The sequence below is a fragment of the Saimiri boliviensis genome, chromosome 4 (assembly GCF_048565385.1).
Source record: "Saimiri boliviensis isolate mSaiBol1 chromosome 4, mSaiBol1.pri, whole genome shotgun sequence".
Taxonomy (NCBI): Eukaryota; Metazoa; Chordata; class Mammalia; order Primates; family Cebidae; genus Saimiri; species Saimiri boliviensis.
This window is the reverse complement of record NC_133452.1, coordinates 105,934,064-105,952,673: the sequence shown is the minus strand read 5'-3', so window position 1 is coordinate 105,952,673 and position 18,610 is coordinate 105,934,064. Positions and strand designations below refer to the sequence as shown.

Below are 18,610 nucleotides of genomic sequence, written 5' to 3'. Positions count from 1 at the left end.
AATCATGTGGTTTTTGTCTTTGGTTCTGTTTATGTGGTGGATTACGTTTATAGACTTGTGTATGTTGAACCAGCCTTGCATCCCCAGGATGAAGCCTACTTGATCATGGTGGATAAGCTTTTTGATGTGCTGTTGCAATCGGCTTGCCAGTATTTTATTGAAGATTTTTGCATCTATGTTCATCATGGATATTGGCCTGTAGTTTTCTTTTCTTGTTGAATCTCTGCTGGGTTTTGGTATCATGATGATGTTTGTCTCATAAAATGATTCGGGAAGGGTTCCCTCTTTTGGGTTATTTGGAATAGTTTCTGAAGTAATGGTACCAGCTCCTCTTGTATGTCTGGTAGAATTTGGCTGTGAACCCATCTGGAACTGGGTTTATTTTGTATGTGGAAGGCTCTTAATTGCTGTCTCAACTTCAGACCTTGTTATAGGTCTATTCAGGGTTTCAACTTCTTCCTGGTTTAGGCTTGGGAGGATGCAAGTGTCCAGGAATTTATCCATTTCTTCCAGGTTTACTAGTTTATGTGCATAGAGTTGTTTGTAATAATCTCTGATGATGATTTGTATTTCTGTGGAATCTGTGGTGATATCCCCTTTATCACTTTTTATTGCATCAATTTGGTTATTCTCTCTTTTCTTTTTTATTAATCTGGCTAGTAGTCTGTATATTTTGTTGATCTTTTTGAAAAACCAGCTCCTGGATGTATTGACCTGTGGTGATATCCCCTTTTATTGCATCTATTTGATTATTCTCTCTTTTCTTTTTTATTAATTGGGCTAGTGGTCTATTTTGTTGATCTTTTCGAAAAGCCAGCTCCTGGATTTATTAATTTCTGGAGGTTTTTTTTTGTGTCTCTATCTCCTTCAGTTCTGCTCTGATCTTAGTTATTTCTTGTCTTCTGCTAGGTTTTGAGTTTTTTTTTAATCTTGCTCCTTTAGCTCTTTCAATTTTGATGACTGGGTGTTGATTTTAGATCTCTCCTTGCTTCTCATGTGGGCATTTATTGCTATATATTTTCCTCTAGACACTGCTTTAAATGTGTCCCAGAGATTCTGGTATGTTGTGTCTTCGTTCCCATTAGTTTTGAAGAACATCTTTATTTCTGCCTTCATTTCATTGTTTATCCAGTCAGCATTGAAGAGCCAGTTGTTCAGTTTCCATGAAGCTGTGTGGTTTTGAGTTAGTTTCTGCATTTTGATTTCTAACTCAATTGCACTGTGGTCTGAGAGACTGTTTATTATGATTTCCATTCTTTTGCATTTGCTGAGGAGTGATTTACTTCCAATTTTGTGGTCAGTTTTAGAGTAGGTGCAATGAGGTACTGAGAAGAATGTATATTCTGTGGATTTGGGGTGGAGAGTTCTGTAAATGTCTATTAGGTTTGCTTGTTCCAGGTCTGAGTGCAAATCCTGGATATCCTTTTTAATTTTCTGTCTTGTTGATCTGTCTAATATAGACAATTTGGTGTTAAAGTCTCCCACTATTATTGTGTGGGAGTCTAAGTCTCTTTGCAAGTCACTAAGAACTTGCCTTATGTATCTGGGTGCTCCTGTATTGGGTGCATATATATTTAGGATCGTTAGCTCTTCTTGTTGCATTGATCCTTTACCATTAGGTAATGTCCTTCTTTGTCTCTTTTGATCTTTGTTGGTGTAAAGTCTATTTTAACTGAGATGAGAATTGCAACTCCTGCTTGTTTTTGCTCTCCATTTGCTTGGTAAGTCTTCCTCCATGCCTTTATTTTGTGCCTTTGTGTATCCTTGCATGTGAGTTGGGTTTCCTCAATACTGCACACCGATGGGTTTTGGCTTTTTATCCAATTTGCTAATCTGTGTATGTTATTAATAGTAAACTCCATTAGCTCTTTTATGTCTCCTCTCATGTATGATGAGCTTTTGAGAAATCCAGTTTTTGAATACTAATCTTCCCCTTCCACCTCAGCTTCCTTTCCTTTGGTCATCCCCAATTCCAACTCCCTGAAGTCCATGATCCTGTCTCACAAATCTCAGGTACTCAGAGAATGATGAAGAAAAGGAAATGTGAACTGTCTTATTTTAGAGAACCTTGTCCCACTCACAACACAAACATTTGTTCTATCCTTCACAGCTAGGATGATCAAATGATTCATAGTCTACATCAGGACACTTTTAAAAATGACAGGAGCAAGGTTAAAAGTAGGCCTGGGTCAGTGGTATAAATTAGGACTGTGCTAGGCATATTGTAACATGGCCACCCTAACAATGGCTACACGGGGCTCTCTGTGATCCCCACTAAGATGTCATGGAAAAGGCGTTGAATGTCAGGAAGTTTAGTGGACCCTGAGCAGTAATCTATGCATGAAATGTGGGGTACAGCCTCTAGATGTTCCACTACATTGTAACTTTCAGGTGTCAATTGATTTAATGACTTTTAAGGTCTCAAATTATAGTAAAAGCATGCAGAGCTGTGCACAAAGCAACAGATTAAAGAAAGAGATGAGACATGTTGGTTTGTTTTTGTCTTTGCTTCCAGCTGACTTAAAACCTCTGTTTGTTGGATATAAAACATTTTTCTGTTTGCAGAATGCATACATCAGAAACCAATGTTGATAAAGAAGAGAAATCCAGAAGTTTATATTTAATTACCCTTGGCTCCCTACTCTCATTCTTTGTTTAAGAGCCAAGTTTATGTTTAATTTAAAAAGGAAAGCAAGGCTGAGAAGTGATAAATTGTACTCTCTAAGAAGATATAAAAATACTATTTCATAACACATTTTAAATTATGGAAATCCCCTGTATGGTGACATCTAATTCCCTCATGAGCAAATGCAACAACACAAAGAATGGGGTATTGTATCATCTTAAGCTGCCTTATAAATGGTATCACTGAAATATTTTCCCATTTGTTTCTTCACAACTCCAATCTTTGTCTCTAATAGTCTCCTAACTCTTAGTCCCCTTGAATTTATTTGCAGTCCTTGCTATCTTTTGCAAATACTTTTCTGAACCTGTAACTCCCCAGTATAGAACATTTCAATGGCCCCCAATAAGGAAACTACAAAATTTTTAACCCAATTTACAAATCCCTGCATCATCTATGCCTTGAGACTTATTGCTGGAAAAATAATGGACTTGCATTTGTTGAATGACTGTAACCAAAGATTAAAAAGACATGCTCAACCTTTCTCTCAAGTGACTTATTTTCTTTGAAAAGGTAGTTAAGATACTAGTGTTGGGATGGACTGAGATACTCCAAGAGCTTGTTGGAGAATGGTTTTTATTTCTGTTTTGCTGAGCTCGTGGTAATTGGGGAAGGAAACAGGAGGAAGTGAGAGGAGACTGAAATTGTTAGTCTAGGAAACAGGTGGAGGAACTGGGTTCCAAGCTGTGGAGAAGAGCTGAAACCTGGAGGAGTGGAAACGAAACAAAAATGAAAATGGAGCAGAGAGACCAAAATTGGAGAACTTTTCAAACTATTTTTAAATCTCTTTCCAACTGTAAGAGCTCATTTCATCCAAAGAAGACTTATGTTTGATGTTCGGTGCCACAGATGTGGACCGTTTGACTCTCAATCTTGGTTGCACATTAATATCACAAAGACATTTATAAGATGATAATTTGCAGCACTCACCTCTGGATGTTCTCATTTACCTGGTTTTAGATGGGGCAGAAAAGTGTAGCCTTTAAAAGTTTCCCCACCAACAAGGTGACTCTTATAAAGATAAAATGAGATTATCCATATGACTGCACTTTACACAGGGCTCTTATTGATAGGATCCTATCTTATTGACAGGATTACTAAATCAACTGCCACTGAATTTCAAAGCAAAGGAGAGAAAGAGCACAGTTATGGACAATGCTAGGGCTTAAATTCAGTTCAGGGTAAGTTTTTCAACAAAATCTTGAAATCCAACTTAGGTAAAGAATAGGGTCAAGCAACCTAGAAGTAAGACCATACACAAAGGCACAAAGGTCAGAAATAACATATTCTGTGAAGAATGCATTTAATTTTCTGATTCATTCAACAACCATTTATTGCATACTTAATCCATGGTTTACACTGTCCTATTCAGTGGGAGCATAAATGTGAGTGACAAGAAATGTATAAACTAAAGTGGATTGGACACAGCAAGGCTGTCTTCTCCTCTAGAGCGCTTGCAGTGGTGGGTTGGTCAAACTGAACTTTAAAGGCACGTTTAGGAGCAAGCAAGGGACAGGATCTTCCTGCAGTGAAGTTCTTATGCCTCAGCTAATTCAGAGTCAAAGACTGGATGTCAGGAATGGGCTTAAAAGTCCAGTGTGATTAGCTTCACAAGAGAAAAGTACGTGAGTAAGGATCTTACTGGCACACTGCAAAGTTTCTGCAAATATGCAACAGCAATATTATATTTTTTGGCTCTTCAAAGCAAATGTTAATACATTGAAAAAATATTTTAATACTTAGTATTAATCCCACAGAAACTATAAAATGCATTTAATATTAACGTATTAAAATTGAAACATTTATTCAGATCTTCAGAAGTGCAGTGACCCAGTTCATCCAAGTTTTAGTAGTTGCCTGAAACTCTTTGTGGAAAAATACATAAATTCACAAACACATATACAGGAGTATTGAGACCGTAACTCTTCCCAGACATGTTTTTTTCATTTAAAATTGTCCATGTTTCTAAGGAAATATGTGTATGAATCGAGAGTAGCTTGCCTAGTCAGCCCAGGGAGAACCAGGGCCAAGGACAAGAGACCCCTGAGCACTGAGCGTGTTCCATAAAGTGGCTGGGAGTTGAGAGGGGAAGCTGGAGACTCAAAAACCAACTAAAACACAGAATAAGTTAGTGCAGTGGTTTGCAAATATGGTCCTAGTACCAGCTATGTCAGCATCACTGGGAACTTGATAGAAACGCAAATTGTCAGGCCAGAATATATACTGAGCCAGACCCCTTGAGGGTGTGATCCAGTAATGTGTGCTTTAACAAACCCTCCAAGTAACTTGATGATTGAGAACCACTAGATCAGTGGTCCCCACTCCTGGCTGCTTATTGAATCTACTTAAGGACTCTATTAGTTTGCTAGGGCTGCCATGACAAATACCACAAACTGGGAAGCTTAAATGAAAATTATTTTTTCATGGTTCTGGAGAATAGGAGTCTGAGATCAAAGTGTTCACAGGGTGGGTTTCTACTGAGGCCTCTCTTCTTGGTTTTTAGATAGCCGTCTTCTCACTGTTTTTACATGATCTCTCTTTTATGTACCTGTCTCTGTGTTCTCATTTCTTCTTCTTATAAGGGCATCAGTCAAATTAAGGCCTACCCTAATAACCTCATTCTAACTTATTATCTCTTTAAATATGCTATCTCCAAATACAGTCACATTCTGAGGCACTGGGGGTTAGGACTACAATATATAAATTGTAGGGATGTTATGAGGTAACACCCTAAACAGCTCTGATCATAGCAAGAACCTTGAATTTAAAAATCTCAATATCACATGAGACCAACTGACTGAATTCTTCGGCATGGGGCCCCAGGGTAAGTATTTCTTAAAAGTTCTCTTGTGAATCATGTGTAGCAGGACTGAGAATCAGACTATAATGGGTAAAAGGCCAAACAATTGGGCACATGGCAGCAGATGTAGCCATCAGTGGCCACGTGCGCCTCTGTCAGGCAGGTAGACCCTACCAGGAATAGAGGCTGCTATGAGGTAGCAGGACTCAATCATGATAAGTCTGGCTTAGGGCAGCATAATTTAGCCAAGCCCTAAAGCAAAAGAAACATATTGAGAATTCAGGTAACAGCATAGAGATGTGTATGAGAGCCAGTTTATAAGACACCAACATCAGAATGGGTGCAAAAGATTGGAACTCGGCTGAGATCCACAGGGCTGATTTGACTCTGGTGACACAAGTTTGTGACCAGGGTCTCCTGTCCAGGAAGCAGTTGCCAGGGTCAGAGGATATAGCTGCAGAAACCCCAGAGATGGCAGTGAAGGAATTCAGATGGCATCTGAGGCTTTTACAAGCCATCCTACCTTTTAATACCTCGAATACACATCTCTCTTTATAGTGTTTTATAAAGAAAGAAAGCAAGACAAACAGCAATAACAAAACCACTGCCCTGAAGACATGATATATGGATGGTCTTAGGAGGCTGTGTGAAGAGCTATCCAATTCCTAGCGAGTTCCTGGACTTTATTTTATGTGGTGATGGAGAGTCTCAAAGAGTGACTGATTAATCTTCTAACCACTTTTGTCTTGTCAAAGCCAATAATCTCTGCTTTGTTCTTCACAGAGAAGAAGCGAATTGTGTTCCAATTGTCATTATTAGCTCAATTTCCAAAGCCACAGAAATTAAAGGACTGCTGCAAAGAAACAAATGGAATCCAGGAAGAGCATGCAATCTCTTTGAAACCTCCTCACCCGCATCCACCCACCTGGCCCAAAGATGGAAGAATTACAGGGAACCCAGCTGAGTAATAATGTTGTTGATTCCCTGCTAATCAGATTTTTCTTGAGTTCAGCAACAGTCAAGTGTTTACAAGACTTCTCTTTTCAAAACAACTCAAAAGGCATTCCCAGCAGAGAGGCTAGAAACCAGCAAATCAATAATATAGGAACTGCTACTAAGGATTTTCATCTACCCAACAAGAAGAATATTTATTTATAGAAAAACTGGCTACTCCAGTTTAGTGTGGTAATAACATGGTACAGCTAGTTCAAAGAGTGGCATGGTTGAACACAGCCTTGTATTATGCCCACCGTAAATGGTCTCTATGAGGAAAAGCCTATAATTTAGAGAGATTTGCCATGGATGGTAAAGTCCGGGTCATTGTAACAGATACTTTTTACCAACTCTATTTGTGGAGAGGGCATGTAAAAAGGAAGGAAAAAGGTTTGCTTCAGGAAACCTGGAAGGAGAAAGTGAGCCTCATTTGGTTTTACCTACCTAAGAGCTATCTTACACCCAGCCTGAAAACTTCCAAGATGGTTGGAGAAAAATTAATTATAAAGGAAGAGTTTTTTTACATGTTTGGTTTCCTAAAGAATGATTTCTCCACTGTCCTGCTTCTGCCTTATCTCTATGTGTTCCTTGAATGCTGAGGAAAAACAATGTGGTCTTCCATTGCATTTTTATATTAGCGTACATCATTGGGTGGAAGTCAGAAAACACTGACTCAAAATGTCAAGCTCTTCTCCGGGGAATTCCCTGGGGCATGGCTCTGTTGACCTTCTGCTGTTTATCCCATCAATCTTTGTCATAGCTACTGGAAAAGCAGGAGGTACAGACTGTAGACGTGGCTGCTTCAAAGCCAGTCTCTGAAGACGTAGGTAACAATTTCTTAGTCCTATTTTTGTTTAATCATCAGGTAAATATTCTGTCAGGAATTAGGAATTGTGTGTCTGAACTTAATCTCTCTGTGTCTGTCTGCCACTGTCATTTCTAGTTTTAATCAGCCAGCTGTGGTGCGGTCCCAAAGATGACATTTGTACAGTGGTATGCTGGTAAAGATTTAAAACTGGCTCTCCAGGAAAAATAGGACTCGTTTGTATTGTTTGACAATTTCCTTGGTGTAAATACTCCCACATGGTTTATTTCAAGCTATCAGCATGAAGTTCTTGGAAGCAAAGTTGGGAAGAAATACACCATTATGTAGTATTTCCAGAACACAGATCCAATTGAAGGAAAAAACTCCAGGAGTATATACAATAATAAAATATAGTAAAATAATTAGTAAGTGGTAAGCTTTGAGCATTCTTAACCTTGTTTTTAATACAATTTATGTAACTGTAAGTTTATATAATTTTTTAAATGGTTGTGTTTATCATCCATCTTTACAAAATTTTTGAAAATCTAAGATTGGCTCACATGAGCCAATAGTAGCCAGTTTCAGCACACCACTGGTGTTCTGGAAAGCGAAGCCCAGATTTATGAATGAAAGCAGAACCCAGGCCCACAACATCAAGCACTGCAAACTGTGAAAACCCTGAGCCTGTGAGCAGAGAAGAGACTGAATGAATGGTAATGGGGGCTTGAGGAATAAACATAGAACCACATTTCCAGATTCTGGCCTGCAGGGCAGAGGTCACCAATTAGCGGGCTGAAAAGTGTCTTTTGTTGGGGAGTTCTGATGCCACTGGGCCAGTTTGTACATTTAGCACAGCAGAAATCAGCTGAATCTGAGGCGTAGCTGCCACCTTTGGGTAAGATTTGTGAACTCTGATTTACAACTATTCAATCCTCTGCCCATTGCCTCTTTCCATGACTTGTTGCATTCATTTACATTGCTTCTGAAGGCAGGAGTGCTTTTAAATCAGCACTTAGCCAAGTACAACCCTTCAAGAAGCCTCATGGCTTTAAGTGACATCTACATGCTGATGTGCCCTTCCCCTGAAGTGGAGACTTCCATATCTAGCCGCTGCCAACTCAGCATCTCTCCTTGAATGTTTAACAGGAATCTCAAACCTAACATGCTCAAGGGTGAACTGCCCCTGCCACTGTGTTCACCAACTTAGAAAACAGCTACTCTATCCTTTTAGTACTTTATCCTTTCCTGGCCAAGAGTCATGGCCTCATCTTTGACTCTTCTTTTTCTCTGTCCCACATCCTATCTGGTGGCAAATCTTGTCATATCTGTCTCCAAAATACACCCGGAATCTGACCTTTTCACCACTCCAACATAGCTTTCATAATCTCTCCCCCTAATTATTGCAATAGCATCCTAGCCGGTCTCTGTTTCTGGCCTTGCCCACCTACTGCCCATTCTCACAACAGCTACCATGAGCCTTTTACAACTTAATCTCAGTCATGTATTTTCTCTGGAGAAAGACCTCAATGTCTCCCTATTTCACTTAGAGAAAAAGCCAGAGTCCTCAGGCCTTTGCTTCTGCTGTTTTCTAGAAATGTTCTTTCCCCAGATATTCTCATGGCCCTCTTTCCCATCCACTAAGCTTTTTCTGAATGTCATCTCTTCGCCTGTCTATGCAGAATTGTATCCTCTATCAAAATTCCCTTTTGCTTTCTTATCCATGGCACTTATCACTAGCTGAAAAACTATACATTTTACGTTTTCTCTTCCTGGAAGAAGTTAAGCTTTCCTGAGGTAGAGAGATTACCTGTGACTATATCCCTGGTCACAAATTGCTATCAATTGATATCTGGTTTGGTCACCGCTGTATTTATGCACCTAGAAACAATGCCTAGCATGGTGGATCTCAACTATCAGCTGGAGCAATAGATACTCACCCACAGGAAATTAAGTTATTTCAAATACAATTAGAAAGGAGGGGTAGGATGGGAAAGGAGGTAGGGAGAAGGGAGTTAGGGGAATCTCAGGAAAATGGAGCATTTCAATTGGTCAGCTCAGAACCTAGTCTCTTCAGGTTTCCTGCTAAGAGTCAGTGAAGGGTGTGGAATTTTAGAAAACTCCAGCACTTCCGATGTGGAATAGGGGCTTATATAAAAAAGGCTGTGTGCATTCCTAAAAAGAACAATACTTTGAAGTGAGATAAACATTGTTGCTGCTCCTATTGTTACTTTCTTGAGTATATAATTTAATCCCTCTAAGCTTCTCTTGGTTCTCCTTTCATTGAATTCTTCCCCTTTTAGGCAGCTGGTTTCTGTGGCATCTTTTATCCCCTTGATTTCTTAAAGGCTGTGCCTAGCAGCCTTTCTGTCACTCTCTTCTCTTCTGACTATAGCCTGATGGAACCACACTTTTCACCTTCCTGATTTCACTCACACTACTCTCATAGCCTAAAGAAAACAGACAGTGCAAATGCAAATCTGCCCTCTGTTCAGCTCAAACTGCCTTTGTGTTCTTATGATCCCATCTCACCCACCTTCCTCATTACTGCAAGATGTCATGGGACATCTTAGAGGAAAAACTGAATCTATCACAGAATCATCATTTCACAGCCATGTTAACTTGAATCAGTCCTTTAAACTGTATAAGCGTCTGTTTCTCTAAGTGAAAAATGGGCAGGCAGCCAGGCATCCTGGCTCTAGCAATGGACTCCTTGGGTCATAGCAAAGCTCTGCTACTTTTAGCTGGGCGAAAAGGCAAATTAATGTCACCAAGCCCCGAAGTCTTCCTTGATGAAAGTGTGAATAATGATTCATAGGGTGGCTGTACAGATTTGATGAGATGTAAAGGCCTGACACACTGCCAGGCACATAGTAAGCTCTCAATTCATGTCAGTTATTACAATCATTATTATGGGGCCATTGTAAATACCCACGAGCTAATGTCCATGTCCTGGACAGCCTCTGTTTGCCCCTCTATATCCACTCTCCCCCAACCTTCTTCCCTAACTCCGGCCCCATGAAGCTCAGCTGGAGGGCCTCCAACAAAGCTCCTTCATCCTTGGGCTTCTGTTTGGGCAAACAGAGGCACTAGCAGGACATGTGCTCCCTCCCTGGGAAGCTCCATGGCTCCTGTCAAATGACTCTCTCCATGGGATGCCGTACTCACTGTATATACTGTCTGGGGATGGGTAACCACACCCTCCTCTTGGTAGTGACGTCCTACTATTACTAGCAATGGGATACTATATTACCTTGATTTTGCTTCACTGTGGTGACACCCCTACAAATAGTTTCTTTATCGAACTCTACTCGATCTGAACATGCTAACTGCTTCCTGTTTGACACCAATTGACAGAATGTACATCAGAGTACTTTGTGAGTTACAACACACATCTTTCCCCTATTTGTTTATTTGTCCCTATATCTCTAGCAACTGGCAGTGTCAAGCACTTGAGGGAAAAAAAAAAATACAAAAAAACCCTGGGTTCGGCATGGTAGCTCACACCTATAATCTTAGCACTTTGGGAAGGTGGATCACTTGAGTCCAGGAGCGAGAGACCAGCCCGGGCAACATGGTGAAACCCATCTCTACAAAAAACATTAAAAAATTAGCTGGGTGTGGTGGTGCACATCTGTAGTCCAAGCTGCTAGGAAGGCTGAGGTGGGAGGATGTCTTGAGCCTAGGAGATGGAGGTTGGAATGAACTGAGATTGAATCATTGCACTCCAATCTGGGTGACACTGAAAAACACTGCCTCAAAAAAAAAATCACTGTTCAAGTTTTTTAAAAATGCACTGCCTACAAAATATCTCCTAGGTATCCGATAGGAGCCTCCAACTCAACATGTCTGTTACTAATCCATCATCTGCTCCTCCTCCAGTATTCCTGAATATTGTTAAAAATATCATACTATTTTTACTATCCATGTGAACATCTCAGGTCATTTTGCTCTCTCCCTAGAATCTGCTATTCAGTCTGTGCAAATGGACTAAGAGCAAGAAGGCTTGGTGGAGGAGGTGGCATTGATCTGGGTTCCACTTTACTCATGCCTCATTACTAGTTTCTCTGTGATGTACCCTCTACCTGTGACTATATCCCTGGTCACAAATTGCTATGAATTGATAAATATCTTACCACTCTATATCACCCCTACAGACCATAAAGGTTATAGATATAACCAACAGACAGTAATGACTTTCCAGGGTAAAAATGTGTCTTGTTTATCCTGAGCATTCAGCAGAGCTCCTGGCACATAGTAGATAGTCAATAAATGCTTGTGGAGTAAATGAATAAATGATATATTTATAGAAAGAATTAACTTTCTCTGGAGAAAGCAAATTCTTTATCTGGCTCTTTATGGTCCTAGTTCAGAAACAAGTCATTTTATAAGGGCTATGGTTTGAATGGGCCCTCCAAAACTCATGCTGAGATTTAATTGCCATTGTGACAGTATTAATAGGTGGGATCTTTAAAAGGTGATACAGTCATAAAAACTCTGCCCTCACGAATGGATTAATCACAGGAATGGGTTTGTTATCATAAGGGTTCAGCCCCTATTCTCCCTGAGTCTAACAAGCTGGCTTATTCTTCCTCTCACTTTCCACCATGGGAAAACTCTTGCCAGACGTCCAGCACCATTATCACGGACTTTCCAGTCTCCAGAACAATTAGCCAAGTAAATATCTTTTCTTTATAAAATACCCAGTCTGTGGTATTCTGTTACAACAGCAGAAAATAGTCTAAAACAAAAAGATACCGACTTTTTATAGAATTACACTTTTCCCTTTTGTGAGGTGTTCTTGGCTGAGCCTTCTATAAAATGTATTAGCATTTCTTATCAGCCTTAATGGACAAAACTCGTTACCAGATGCCAAGCACTTCTATCAAGTGTACATGTTAGACTCCGATGAGAACCAGAACTGCCTCCATTGCTCCACACTTTGCCTCTTCAACCTCCCTTCATCAGTTTCTTTCTGTAAACTCCCAGGTTAAAGTCTCTTTGCTATTTTCATTTGTTTGCTTGCAGTATAGTTTGTTTCCAGCTGTCAGCAGCAGTTCAGTAACACACTTAAAGTCCGATCATACTTCCTTCTAGAGATAAGTCATGCTAATGAGGCATAAATAATCCATTTGAGTAACTGGTAGAGAAGTTTCAGTTTCTTTTCCCAGAAAATAAAACTTCCCAACTTGATCATGAAAACAAAGCCGTTTCAAAGAAAGAAACTTATTAAAAAGAAAACATATACAGACACACACACACAAACCATAACCTGTTGACACTAAACTATCTGAACACAGAAAGCAGTTGGGCCAAGGCAGAGTAATTGAGATTTGTGCTTATTTTTCTCTTGGTCTTGCCCTAATGGGTTCATGAGGATTGTCTATAATGAACAAATAATAATTCTGATGAATGAGTTTATCAGTTAATCATAAAACATACGGCAAGCTTCCTCTGCCACAGTATTTGGGCAAAGGAAAAGCAAACAAAAATCAAAAATAAACAAATGATATGACATATAAACAATGTTTTGAAGTAGACCAGAAAAGTCAACTAATTTGGGTTTTATTGATCTAGAAAAGAGGAAATCCCAGTTCTATTCTAGACACATTTGCACACACCTAAGCATCAAAATGGAGATGAAAACTCTGTTTTCATTAAAATTCAATGGATGTGGGCCCTAATTCTCACATTCTTCTGTATGTTACCACAAGTTTGCTCTGTAAACTTTGTTGCAAAATTAAGAAACACTATGCAAAAGGAGCAGTTACCTTTCTCATATTAGGCTGGATAAGAACGACAGTGCGGTACTATTAAATAACTCCAAAAATCACAGTTTTAACTTAAAAAATCTGATTTCTGCCTCTCACAGTGTATACTGCTAGTCCAGGTGATTGTCCAGGATAGGCTTTTTGATCTTGTTTTACTTCCATTTCAACATCTATTTTCAAAATTGCTGATCACTTCACCAGAGAAGACAGTGTTGCTGGAGGTCTTCTATCAGCAATTAAAAACACCAGCCAGGAAGTGCCACATGGTACTTAATGTCCAAGAAGAAATGTGGAGCCATTACCGTAACACAGAAGCACTATAGAGCTGCAATCAGTTCTGTCACAATTTCCTCATCTCCAAAATCCAGATCATAGTCAAGCCTCTTCTTGGCTTGTGGCTTTCTCTACCCTGGAGGATGCTAAATTTTTAGCAGAATATCATAGTAGGCGGAATAATGATTTTTCTGTTTGCACCAATCCCCAAGTGACCTTGGACAAATTATTTAACTTCTTCAAGCCTAATTTTCCTTATTTGACAGATGAGGGTAATAGTGGTTCTTATTTTATAGGCTTGTGGGATGAAGAGGAATAATACATGAAAAGTAGTTGGCACTGAAGAAGCATGCAGTAAATGCTTGGCCATCCCAAAAAGTACAGTCACTGACAAAGTTTCATGTGCTGCCTATCTCATACATTCTTTACTCACTGAGAAATGCCTATGAGAGAGGGAGAACTCAACTGGGGACAAGCAAGTGTCTGGATCTGAGGTCCCTGCATGAAGGTTATAAAGTATCTGGGTCACTAGAATTAGAGTTGCTTCTGATCCCTGTAAATACTGCCCTGGAAAATGGACTTAGGTGAGTACTTTGCAACTCCCATGGAAATGAAGGTGATAGACAACAGGCAGCTTACTTCTCTGGAACCATTTTAAGTCTGGTTTAAGTTTCAAAGTAAACAATGGTTTACAGCAGCCCTGTAAATAAAACCTACGTAATACTTTACCCCAAAGCACACTTGACCTTTTAAACTTGATTTCAGGAAGAGGTGAAGATGTTATTCTATTTAATCAGAACCACTGTTTGAAATGTTTGAATTTATGTTAAAATCATTATAGGTATGATTTATCACTTTGCAACAGGATTCAGGATGGAATTGATTTAAATAGTATACCTTTGTCTGAACTTTATTTTTATTTTTTTTATATTTATGTATTTTTTGTTTTCCCCACTCCCCTCTACCTTTCTTGGCCTCTGGTAACCACAGATCTACTCCCTATCTTCATGAGATCCATTTTGTTTAGCTCCCACATATGAGTGAGAATATGTGATATATGTCTTTCTGGCTTACTTTATTTAATGTAATGTCCTCGAGTTCCTTCCATGTTGCCACAACTACAGGATTTTATTCTTTTTTATGAATGAATAATATTCCACTGTGTATATATATATATATGCTACATTTCCTTTACCCATTCATTCATTAATAGGTACTTAGTCTGATTCCATATTTTGTCTACTGTAAATAGTCTTGCAATAAATGTAAGAGTGCAGATATCTCTTCAGTATATTGATTTCTTCTGGATATATATATCCAGTGGTGAAACTGTTGGAGCACATGGTTCTTCTATTTTTAATATTTTGATAAGCCTCAATATAGCTTTCCATAGTAGTTCTAATTCACATCCCCACCAACAGTGTATGAGAATTCCCCTTTCTCCATATCTCACCAGCATTCATTATTCTGTTTTTTTTTTTTTTTGATAACTGCCGTTTTAACTGGACTGAGATATTTCACTATAGTTTGATTTGCATTTCTCTGACAATTAGTGATGCCAAATTATCTTTCATATACACATTGGCCATTTGTATGTCTTAATTTGAGAAATATCTTTTCAGATCTTTTGCCCAATTTTTTATTGGATTTTTTTTTTGTTATGGAGTTGCTTGAGTTCCTTATATAGTTCAGTTATTAATTTGTTGTCAGATAGAGTGTTTGTGAATATTTTCTACCATTCTATATGTTGTCTCTTCCCATTATTGATAGTCTCCTTTGCTATGCAGAAGCTTTAGAGCTTAATGTGGTCCCATTTTTCATTTTTGTTTTGGTTGTCTGTGCTTTTACACAAGTTTTACACAAGAAAAATCTTTGCCCAAATTAAGGTCCTGGACATTTCCCCGATGTTTTCTTCCAGTAGTTCTATAGTTTCAGGTCTTAGTTTAACTCTTTAATCTATTTTGAGTTGATGTTTTTATCCGGTGAGAGACAGAATTCTAATTTCATTCTTCTGTGTATTGTCATCTTGTTTTCCCAGCACCATTTCCCAGAGACTCTCCTTTCCCCATTTTATGTTCTTGGTACCTTTGTCAAAAGTGAGTTTGGCTTTAGATGTATGAATTTATATCTGGGTTTTCTATTCTGTTCCATTGTTCTGTGTCTGCTTTATTCCAGTACCATTCTGGTTTGGTTATTACAGCTTTGTAGTATATTTTGAAGTCAGGTAGTATGATGCCTCTAGCTTTGGCTGTTCAGGGTTGCATAATTCCATATAAATTTTAGATCTTCTTTCTAGTTTTGTAAAGAATTCCATTAGTAGTTTGATAGGGATTGCATTGAATCTGTAAATTGTTTTAGGTAGAATTGTCATTTTAACAATGTTAATTATTTCAATCTATAAGCATGGAATATATTTCTTCTTTTTGGTGTCCTCTTCAATTTCTTTCATCAGTTTTTTATTGTTTTCTTTGGATAGAATTTTCACTTTGGTTAGATGAATTCCTAAGTATTTTATATTATTTGTAACTACTATAAATGAGATTGCTTTCTTGATTTCTTTTTCATATTGTTCCGATAGTAGATATATATAAATGCTACTGATATCTGTATGTCGATTTTGTACTTGCAACTTTACTGAATTTGTTTACCCATTATTACAGTTTTTTGGTGGAGTTTTCAGGCTTTTCTAAGTGTGAGACTGTGTCATCTGGAAACAAGGCTAATTTGACTTATTCCTTTCCGATTTGTATGACCTTTATTTCTTTCTCTTGCCTAATTTCTGTGACAAGGAATTTCAGTATTATATTGAATAAAAGTGGTGTAAGCGGGCATCCTTGTCTTGTTCTAGATCTTAGAGGAAAAGCTTTCAATGTTTCCCCCACTCAGTACGATGTTCGCTATGGGTTTGTTATACATGGTCTTCATTATTTTGATGTATGTTTTTTTCTGTACTCTATTCGTTGAGGGTTTGTATCATAAAGGAATGTTGAAATTTATGAAGTGCTTTTCAGTGTCTATTGGAATGATCATGTGATTTTTGTTCTTGGTTCTGTTAATGTGATGTATTATTTTCACTGATTTGCATGTATTAAACCATTCTTGCATCCCTGGGATAAATCTCACTGAGTATAGTAAATGATCTCTTTAATGCAGTGTAGAATTCAAATTGCTAGTATTTTGTTCAGGTTTTTTGGCATATATATATTGAACAGTGACATTGTCCTGTAGTTTTTTTTTTTTTTTTCTGTTGTGTGCTTGTATGATTTTGGTAACAGGGGAATGCTGGTCTCATAGAATAAATTTGGAACGATTCCCTCCTCTTCAGTTTTTTGGAAGGCTTTGTGTAGAACTTGTGTTAGTTTTTCTTTAAACGTTTGGAGGAGCTTCTATCTCATTACTCATTGGTATGCTGAGGTTTTCTATTTTCATGGTTCAATTTTGGCAGGTTATATGTGTTCAGGAATTTATCCATTTCTTCTAGGTTTTCCAATTTGTTGACATATAGTTGCTCATCATATTCTCTAATGATTCATTGTACTTCTGTGGTCTTTATTGGTATGTCTTTTTTTTTGTTTCTGATTTTATATGTTCGAGTCTTTCTCATTTTCTTAGTCTAGTCTAACTGAAAAGTTGTCAATTTTTTTCTTTTCAAAAAGCCAACTTGTCATTTTGTTGATCTTCTGTATTATTTTTAGTCTCAATTTTATTCATTTCTACTCTAATATTCATTGTTTCTTTCCTTCTACTAAATTTGCATTTGACTTATTCTTGCTTTTCTGTCTGCATGTAAAGTTGTCTAATATGCTAACAAGTTTTCAAGAATGCAGTACAAACTAAAAAGGTTTTGTGAAGGTCATATATGATCAATAGAAGACATCACTTCTCTACTTTCTTTTGCAGCTTTCCAAAAGGATCATGTCAATATCCAAGTAAGCATATTCATAGAGATTTAAATAACCATGATTTCTCTTACAGAGAGAGGGAAGATTCTTATTTCTAGAGTTGAAATATATTTTTCAAACTTTCCAGCTTTCAACAAAAAATTGTGACATACAAACAAATAAAAATATATGATCCACATGCAAGGATGAAAGCAATCACTGAAAATTGTCTTTGAGGCAGCCCTAAATGTTGAATTTATAGGCAAAGACTTTAAATCAGTTATTTTAAATATGTTCAAATAACTAAAGTAAATAGTATCTGGAGAACTAAAGGAAAGTGTAAATATAACATCTCATCAAACAGAGATTATCAATGGATACAAATTGTAAAAAAGAGTCAAACAGAAAGTCTGATGTTGAAAAGCATAATAACTTAAATGAAAAATTTAGTAGAGACATTCAACAGCAGATTTGAACTGGCCAAAGAGACTGAGCGAACTTGAAGACAGATTAATCAAATGTATCCATTCCGAAGAGTAGAAAGAAAAAAGAATGGAAAAAAAAAAGCAGTCTCAGAAAACTGCAAGATACTAAGTCCAACATAAATGTAGTAAGAGTTCCAAAAGAAAAAAAAAAAAAGCAGACAAAAAAAGGAATAATTTAAAAATTCGTGCCCAAAATTTTTCAAAAATTGTTTACAAAGCATTAATCTAAACATCCAAGAAGCTGAAAGAATCCAAGGAGACAAACAAAAAGATTCACACCAAAACTCATAATAAAACTGTTGAAAAAAGGTGAAGATAAAAATCTTGAAAGCCTCAAGAGAAAAGCAACTCATCACATACATATAAGGGATCCTCTAAAAGTTTATTTTTTTTTATTAGAAACCATGGTGCCAATCACTTATTCAGAGTGACAAAAGAAAAAAAAAACTGTCTACTAAGCAAAACCATTTCTTAAAAATGAAAGAGAAATTAAGACATTCACCATATAAAGAACCAGACAATTTGTTGCTTGTTGGGCCCCAAAAGGAATACCACTATGAACAAATGTATAGTAACAAATTAAATAATTTAAACAAAATGAACACATTCTTAGAAAGACATAAACTACCAAAACTGACTCAAGAAGAAATAAAATATCTGAATAGACATTCAGCAAGAAAAGAGATTGAATTAACCATCAAAAAGTTTCTCATAAAGAAAATTCCAGGACCAATTGGCTTCATTGGTGAATTCAATCAAATGTTTAAAGAATTAACATCAAATCTTCAAAAACTTACATAAAAAATAGAAAACACTTCAGAACTCATTCTATGAGGTTAAGATAATTCTGATACCAAAACTAGACAATAGTATATGTGATAGAAGAGAAAAAGTGCAAACTAATATCCTTTAAGAATATGAA

At 37.5% G+C, this 18,610-nt stretch overlaps 2 long non-coding RNA genes across 3 annotated transcripts in view; both read right to left on the bottom strand.

The window, feature by feature from the left end:
• The window catches only part of LOC141584152 (uncharacterized), a 309,735-nt gene that overhangs the window by 53,975 nt on the left and 237,150 nt on the right, over positions 1–18,610 (bottom strand). The window lies entirely within an intron of this gene.
• LOC141584151 (uncharacterized) lies at positions 3,970–4,852 on the bottom strand. The gene is made up of 2 exons (XR_012517092.1): positions 4,685–4,852; positions 3,970–4,343 (listed from the first exon to the last, which is right to left on the bottom strand). It is a non-coding gene; the product is annotated as an uncharacterized LOC141584151 (long non-coding RNA).